A 9,263-nucleotide genomic window follows, 5' to 3' on the forward strand; every position below is an offset into this window, starting at 1 on the left:
ACCGGGTTTCACCATGTTGGCCAGGCTGATCTTGAACTCCTGACCTCAGATGATCCACCCATCTCAGCCTCCCAAAGTGCTGAGATTACAGGTGTGAGCCACTGTGTCTGGCCTTGTAAAGAATGTTAGTGGCATTTTGATTATAATTGAATACTTCGAAAAAAGTCAAATGTGCATGCATATGATTATTTTTGCCAGGACTAGGGGCCAGGACCTTTTCTAATGCCTTCACCTTGTATTCCAGGGCCTTGCAAACAATAGGTGCTTAGCAAGTGCAATAGAAGGCACTCAGACAGTGCTTGATGTGCAGTGCATACATGTCATCATTAGGAAGAAAGAGACGGAGAGAGGAAGAACATGGGAAAATTCAGGGCAGTCGATCAAGTTGACCCCATTGTTGCTAAAAATCAGAGGAGACCAGGCCGTGCGCAGTAGCTCATGCCTGTAATTTCAGCACTTTAGGAGGCTGAGGCAGGTGGATCACTTGAGGTCAGGAGTTCGAGACCAGCCTGGCCAACATGGTGAAACCTCATCTCTACTGAAAATACAAAAATTAGCCGGACATGGTGGCAGGCGCCTGTAATCCCAGCTACTAAGGAGGCTGAGGCAGGAGAATTGCTTGAACCTGGCAGGTGTAAATTGCAGTTAGATGAGATTACACCACTGCACTCCAGCCTGAGGGACAGAGCAAGAATCCACCTCAAAAAAAAAAAAAAAAAAATCAGACAAGACCAAGATATCTGCAGGTAATGTACAGTGTCACTTTCCCTGTGCACTTTTCCTGCCTCTTGGTATACAGCTCCTAACATCACCATGAGATCCTGGTGAAGGAGGGGTGGATACTGGGGTTGCTTGCTACAGTTTAATGAACCATTTTTTCCCCAGAGATAAATATTCATCTTCTGTCATATTCCTTTGAGTGTTTGTTTTTCCAACACCTGCTGTGGGCTATTTACCCTCAGGGCACTTTTCCATGAAGCCACCAGGTGGCGCCATTGCTGCATAAATGAAACCAACTGACCCAAGATTAGAACACTGTTCTATTTTCTTTAAGCTGGGTAGGGTGGCTCAAACCTGTAATCCCAGCATTTAGGGAGGCTGAGGTGGGTAGATCACTTGAGGCCAGGAGTTCGAGACCAGCCTGGCAACATGGTGAAACCCTGTCTCTACTAAAAATACAAAAATTTGCCAGGTACAGTAATATACGCCTGCAATCCCAGCTACTCGGGAGGCTAAGACAGGAAAATTGATCGGGAAGTGGGGGTTGCAGTGAGCCAAGGTTGCCGCACTGCACTCCAGCCTGGGTAACAGAGTGAGACTCCATCTCAAAAAAAAAAAAACAACTATCCTTAAGGACTGAGAGGGGAAACTGAGGCACACAGACTGGAGTTGGGGTGGGGCTTGATGAGAGAATGGGTTCAAGTAATGTGTAAAGGACTCAGAAAGTCACAGCAACTTAAAAATCATTTATTCTACCTCCCACTTCCACATTTTCCAGATACAGAAACCAAAGCCGAGGGGGAAGATAACTATCCCAAAAGCACCACTTTGGTGGGGAGCAGGATTGCTAGAGAAAACTCCGGACATCCAGGGAAGTGGGAGTTTCAGACTCTCAGTGTATGTCCCAAATACTGCACAAGACTTAAGACTAAAACCTTCTTCACTCTTTGTCTGCAAATGTGACTGGAAATCTGTATGATGATTTGCTAAGTCTGACAACCCTCATGATGGTGAAATGAAGATTAGGAAGATTATTAAATGTAATAAGCAAACACGCAAAATGAGGACAACTCTGTTCTCATTTTGCAGACAAGGGAATTGCACGTTAGGGAGGCGACTTGCCCCAAGGCCACACACACAAGCATCAGAGTCAGGATTTGAACCCAGTCCTGATTCCAGAGATCTCAACACCCCCCAGTCCCACTTCTGTGTGTGCAAGTTCTGTCTTGACTATAACCCTCTCCCCAACGTGTAAGTGGGCCATTTCCCTCCCTGACATTGATATTGAAGGACCCCGTCTCCAGCAGGTGCCTACTGACCCAGCAGACCCCACTGAGCCCAGATCCCTGGGACCTGGTGGCTGCCCTTATCACATTCCCAGACTCCCCATCTTAGGACCCAAGTCTGACTCCCTTCAGGATCTGCAGCTGTGTTACAAGAAAGGGGACCCGATCCAGACCCCAAGGGAGGGTTCTTGAATCTCATGCAAGAAACAACTCAGGGAGAGTCCGTAATGTGAAAGCACATTTTTTTTGTTTGGTTATTTTTTGTTTGTTTTTCTTTTTTGAGATGGAGTCTCACTCTGTTGCCCAGGCTAGAGGGCAGTGGTGTGATCTTGGCTCACTACAACCTGTACCTCCCGGGTTCAAGTGATTTTCCTGCTTCAGCCTCCCAAGTAGCTGGGATCACAGGTGCCTGCCACCATACCCGGCTAATTTTTATATTTTTAATAGAGACAGGGTTTCACCATGTTGGCCAGACTGATCTTGAACCCTTGACCTCAGGTGATCTGCCTGCCTCAGCCTCCCAAAGTGCTGGGATTGCAGGTGTGAGCCACAGAGCAAGTTTACTCTTTCCTAAAAAAGCAAGTTTTTTAGGAAACTAAAGATAGAATGGTTATTTATTGGTGACATGCTAAACAAGGGGTGGATTATTTAGATCATACAGGGCAACTGTCTGAGGTTGCCATGGCATTTGTAAACTGTCATGGCCCTGGTGGGAGTGCAGCAGTGAGGATGAGCAGAGGTCACTCTCCTAGTCTTGGTTTTGGCGGGTTTTGGACTGGCTTCTTTCCTGCAGCCTGTTTTATTGGCAAGGTCTCTGTGACCTGTATCCTGTGCTGACCTCCTATTTCATCCTGTGACTTAGAATGCCTTCACCGCCTGGGAATGCAGCCCAGGAGGTCTCAGCCTCCTTTTACCCAGCTTTTATTCAAGATGGAGTTGCTGTGGTTCACACTCCTCTGGCAGCTGGGCCCCTCGGGATCTCCTGATGTCCTGTCCCCTCTGTCCCCAGCTCCTGGGCCCCTCCGCCCTCACTGCCATTGCTGTCTTCCTGAGCCTCCTCCCTCTGACTGTCTTCATCACCAAGAAGAGGAATCACCATCAGGTTCGGCTTTTGGGAAAGGGACAGACCAGGCAGGAAGTAGAGAGGAAGCCACAGGCCCTGGCGTGGGCGACAGGGAGGGGAGAGCTGAGTGGGAGCCGGCGGGCATGGCTTTGTTCTTGTCGGCTGTGAGGCTGTGAGTTGTCCATTGTGCATACCTGCACCCCATCCTGCCCCATCGTAATGGATGGCGGCTCCTCCCTCCAGTGTTCAAGCCCCAGGCCCTGGGTCAGTTCAATGCCTTTTTCTCCCGCACCCCATGGGTCAGCGGATTTGCTTGGTGTCACCTTGAAAATGCACCCAGCATCAAGGCCCTGGCTCATTCACTACTTCTGCCCCAGCCTCTCTCCACTCCCAGCCACAGGAGACCTGTGTGAGCCGAATTCGTTCACCTTCCTCTGCTCAGACCCACAGCGGCCCCGTGTTCCTCAGCCTGAGCCAAAGGCCCCCCAGTGGCCCACCAGGCCCGCCCTGAGCTGCCTCATCGCCTCCAGCCTCACCTTCCACCTGTCTCCCTCCCTTCCCCATCCTCACACCTGCCTGATGTTCACACATCTCTCTAGGCAGCTGCTTTAGCTGTTCCCTCCGCCTGGACCACCCTCACTCCAGAAGAGCCTTGTCCCCTCCATCACCCCTCTGCAGTCGGGGCGACCTCCCTCACCACTGTCCTGCAAGGACGCGGCCCACCCATCCTTCTCCTCCCAGCAGCTCCCCTTCTTGGCCTGTCCTGGGTTCGTTTTTGCTTTTCCCCAGCACTTTCCACTTCCTAAAGGGCCCTGCAGGAAGCGCCCGCGCGATGGCCTCGCTCTCCTTAGGCTGGAAGCTCCGAAGCAGCAGACTCAGTATCTAGTTAGTGCTCGGCAGGTGGAAGGTGCTGGGTAAGTGTTTGAGAACTACGGAAGAATGGAGGGAGGGGAGAAGGGAAGGAGAGAGGAAGGAAAAAGGAAAGGAGGGGAGGAGAGAAAAGGAGGGAGGGAAGGAAAGATAGGGAAGGAGGGAGGGAAAGAGTTGAGAGAGGAAGAGAAGGAATGAGGGAGGGAAGGAAGAAAGGGCAGGAGGGTGGAAAGAAAGGAGTGGGGAAGAAAGGAAAGAAAGGCAGAGAGAGGGAGGGAGGGAAGGGTGATAGAGGGAAGGAGCTTATTTCCTCTCTAGGCCCAGCTGTCCAGTGTCCATCTGTCACCTGGGCTGCTTCTCCAGCCTCCTGTGTGGTCTCCTCCGGGCACTATGTCTCATGCCTGTAATCCCAGCACTTTGGGAGGCCAAGGCAGGAGGATCACCTGAGGTCAAGAGTTCAAAACCAGCCTGGCCAACATGGCAAAATGCTATCTCTATTAAAATATACAAAGATTAGCTGAGTAGGGTGGCAGGCACCTATAATCCCAGCTACTCCAGAGGCTCAGGCAGGAGAATCGCTCGAACCCAGGAGGCGCAGGTTACAGTGAGCTGAGATCGCACTACTGCACTCCAGCCTGGTAACAGAGCAAGACTCTATCTCAAAAAATAACAAAAAACCTTCTTCAGGCAGCTGCCTTCTGATGATGCCCCCCCTACCCCGGTGAAGCACAGGAGACCCCAGACACCTGCCTGACCCTAAAATGCCAAGTGACCCTGCCCACGTGCTCCTCTGGCCACACTGAGTGTCCTCCGAGTCAGGCTGTTCCCTGGGCCTGGGTTTTTTCCGCCCCCTGTCTCAAAGCCCTCCTCTCCATCTTCCCCAGCTCCATGCCCCCATCCTCTGCCTGCTCAGCACCCACATCCCAGTCATGTAAGATGTAGCCCAGGCCATCATCCCAGCATTTTAGGAGGCTGAGGGCAGAGGATCACTTGAGCCCAGGAGCTTGAGGCCAGCCTGGGCAACATAGTGAGACCCCAACTCCACAAAAAATATAAAAGGAAGAAAAAAAGATGTAGCTCAGGCATCGCCCACCTCTAGGTAGCCTTCCTGTTGGCGCCATACCCAGGTGGGCTCAGGGGCTAGCTCCCTGGGGCAGTGGTCCCGGGTCAGCTCCTGCAGGAGTCCAGGCACAGGATGACGATGGATGGACCAGGACTGAGGGTCAGAGATGCGGAAAGGCAGGCAGCTCTGGGACGCACTTGGCAAGGTCAGTGGGATTTGCTGCAGGGTGACAGGGTGCAGGGGAGAATTCTGGACCAACCGTGTCTTCATCTCTCTTCCCTCCAATCCCAGGAGAGCAAATGAGGCAGAAGGACTTGCAGGCCTGGCTCACCAGCTCCATCCTCAGAAACCCGAAGACCATGGCTGGGAGGGAGCCTTTCTGGACAGAGTCCTGGGCATCTGGGGCCAGGAGCTGGGCGCCTTGCAGACCTCCGGACTCCTCTTCTCCATGTGGCTAGTGTCCTTCCAAGTGTCTACATTTCTGGTGATGTCACTCTAGTCTCTATGCCGTGCAGGACTGGGGAAGGAATGTGGGGGTTGGGGGGGAGGTAGGTGGAGCCTCCCAGATCCTACCACCCTGTCCATCAAAACCCACACATTCGGGATCCTGTGCCCTCGGGGTTCCTGCTGTCTTCTGCATGAAGGAATTAATCACGTCATTCTGGTGAAGGTGGCAGCGGCTGATGAGGTCTCCTATTCTGAGAGTTCCAGGCTTCTACTGATGTGGGGAGGAGGGTTCAGGTGCAGGCGAGCTGGAGAGGTGGAATCCGGGGTCTGAGTGGCTTCCCTGCTGCGGGCCAGCAGATGTCCATGGCCACCCTGTCACTGACGTGATCCTTGTCCTGACATTCTGTAGTTTATTTCCAATGGCTTTCAGACCAACCTTCCTGAAGCTGTGCTTTTGGAAGAATTTGAAAATGTTGGTACATAGGCCAGGCACAGGGACTCCACCTGTCATCCCAGCTCTTAGGGAGGTGGAGGTGGCAGTGATCCAAGATTGTGCTGCTTCACTCCAGCCTGGGTGACAGAGCAAGACTTCATATCAAAAACAAAACAAAACAAAAGGACCACAAATGGCACCAACACCGAGAGCCCTCCAGTGCTACTCTCCCCAGGAGTCCCCAGGCTCAGCCCTCATGTCTGTCACCTTCACAGAGAGGCCTTTCCTGACCATCTTCTCCACCACCACAGCACCCCTGCTCGTGCTAGTGCACCCTACACCCGCACCTTCCTCTTTACTTTTTTTTTTTTGAAGACAGGGTCTTGCTCTGTTCTGCAGCCTGGAGTGCAGTGGTGCAATCTTGACTCACTGCAACCTCCACCTTCTGAATTCAAGCAGTCCTCCCACCTCAGCCTCCTGAGTAGCTAGGATTACAGGCAGGTGCCACCAGGCCTGGCTCATTTTTTTTTTTTTTTGTACTTTTAGTAGAGATGGCATTTCACCATGTTGGCCAGGCTGGTCTTGAACTCCCAACCTCAAGGGATTCATCCACCTTGGCCTCCCAAAATGTTGGGATTACAGGCGTGAGCCACCGCACTTGGCTGCACCTACTTTCATATTTATTCTTCATAGTGCTTTCCACCCGATGTGCTGTCTGTGTTACTGGTTTGTTTTTGGATGGCCTGCCTCTCTCCCCCTCATTGGAATGATGGATCCATTGAGAGGGCAGCAACTTTGTTTTGCTCACTGCTGTTTCCCCAGAGCCTGGAACCCTGCTGGGTATATGATAACCAGATAGTAGTTATTAGTGGAATGAATGAATGGAATGTAAGAATGAATGAATGGCCAGGTGCTGTGGCTCTTGCCTGTAATCCCAGCACTTTGGGAGGCGAAGGTGTGTGGATTGCTTGAAGTGAGGAGTTCGAGACCTGCCTGGACAACATGGTGAAACCCCGTCTCTCCTAAAAATACAAAAATTAGCTAGGAATGGTGGCGTATGCCTGTAATCCCAGCAACTCGGGAGGCTGAGGCAGGAGAATTGCCTGCACCCAGGAGGTGGAGGTTGCAGTGAGTCGAGATCACGCCACTGCACTCTAGACTGTCAGAGCAAGACTCTGTCTCAAAATAAATAAAAATTATTTTGAAAAAGAATGAATGAAAGACAAGAAGGCCTAGATAGAAGGAATGAGTTACAGTAATCAATAGTGCACAAGGACAATTAAAGTGAATGAGAATTTATTTGTATATTTCAAGATAGCTAGAAGAGAAGGATTTTCATGTTCCCAAAACAGAAGATAAATATTTGAATGATGACTGTCTTAGTTACCCTGATTTGATCACTACATATTGTCTACAGTTGGGGTCTCAATCCCCCTGGCCATGGATCAGTACCAGTCTGTGGCCTTTTCTGTTTCTGTTTTTTTTCTTTTTTTTTTTTTTTTTTTGAGACAAAGAGTCTCACTCTGTGCAATGGTACAATCTCAGGTTAATGTAACCTCCACCTCCGAGGTTCAAGCAATTCTCCTGCCTCAGCCTCCTGAGCAGCTGGAATTACAGGCATGTGCCACCACACATGGATAATTTTTGTATTTTTAGTAGAGACAGGATTTCACCATGTTGGCCAGGTTGAACTCCTTTATTCAGGTGATTTGCCCGCCTTGGCCTCCCAAAGTGTTGGGATTACAAGTGTGAGCCATCGCACTCGGCTTTTTTTTTTTTTTTTTTTTTTTTTTTAGATGGAGTTTCGCTCTTGTTACCCAGGCTGGAATACAATGGCGTGATCTTGGCTCACCACACCCTCTGCCTCCTGGATTCAAGTGACTCCTGCCTCAGACTCCTGAGTAGATGGAATTACAGGTATGAGCCACCACACCAGGTAATTTTTTGTATTTCTAGTAGAGACAGGGTGTCTCCATGTTGGTCAGATTGGTCTGGAACTCCTGACCTCAGGTGATCACCCGCCTCAGTCTCCCAAAGTGCTGGGATTACAGGCATGAGCCACTGTGCCTGGCTTACCTGTTAGGAACTGGGCAGGTAGCACAGCAGGTAAGCAGCGGGCAGACGAGGGAGGCTTCCTCTGTGTTCACAGCCATTCCTTATCGTTGGCATCACCGCCTGAGCTCCACCTCCTGTCAGATCAGTGGCAGTGTTAGATTCTCACAGGAGTGCAAACCCTACTGTAAACAGCACATGCAAGGGAGCTGGGCTGCATGCTCCTCATGAGAATCTAATGCCTGATGATCCATCACTGTCTCCTGTTGCCTCCAGAGGGGACCATCTAGTTTCAGGAAAACAAGCTCAGGGTTCCCACTGATTCTACGTTATGGTGAGTTGTGTAAGTATCATAATAATAGAAGTAGGCCGGGTGCAGTGGCTCATGCCTGTCATCCCAGCACTTGGGGAGGCTGAGGCAGGTAGATCACGTGAGGTCAGGAGTTCAAGACCAGCCTGGCCAACATGATGAAACCCCGTCTCTGCTAAAAGTACAAAAACTAGCCAGGCATGGTGGCAGGCGCCTGTAATCCCAGTTACTTGAGAGGTTGAGGCAGGAGAATTGCTTGAACCCAGGAGCAGAGGTTTCAGTGAGCCAAGATCGCAGCATTTTGCGAGGCTGAAGTGGGCAGATCACCTGAAGTCAGGAGTTCAAGACCAGACTGGCCAAATGGTGAAACCCCTGTGTCTAATAAAAATGCAAAAATTAGCTGGGCGTGGTGGTAGGTGCCTATAATCTGAGCTACTTGGGAGGCTGAGGCAGAAGAATTGCTTGAACCCAGGAGGTGGAGGTTGCAGTGAGCTGAGGTCATGTCCCTGCACTCCAGCCTGGGCGATACAGCAAGATTCTGTCTTAAAAAAAAAAAAAAAAAGGCAAGCCAGTTACAACGGCTTATACCTGTAATCCCACAATTTTGGGAGGCCAAGGTGGGAGAATCACTTGAGGCTAGGAGTTCCAGGTAAACCTGGGCAGCATAGCAAGACCCCACCTCTACAAAACATTTTTTAAAAAGTTAGCCAGTCACCGGGCACGGTGGCTCACGCCTGTAATCCCAGCACTTTGGGAGGCCGAGGCGGGTGGATCACAAGGTCAAGAGATCGAGACCATCCTGGTCAACATGGTGAAACCCCGTCTCTACTAAAAATACAAAAAATCAGCTGGGCATGGTGGTGCCTGCCTGTAATCCCAGCTACTCAGGAGGCTGAGGCAGGAGAATTGCCTGAACCCAGGAGGCGGAGGTTGCGGTGAGCCAGGATCGCGCCATTGCACTCCAGCCTGGGCAATGAGAGCGAAACTCCGTCTCAAAAAAAAAAAAAAAAAAAAAAAAA

The sequence above is a fragment of the Sapajus apella genome, unplaced genomic scaffold (genome assembly GCF_009761245.1).
Source record: "Sapajus apella isolate SASKATOON/1434 unplaced genomic scaffold, GSC_monkey_1.0 scaffold1, whole genome shotgun sequence".
Lineage (NCBI taxonomy): Eukaryota > Metazoa > Chordata > Mammalia > Primates > Cebidae > Sapajus > Sapajus apella.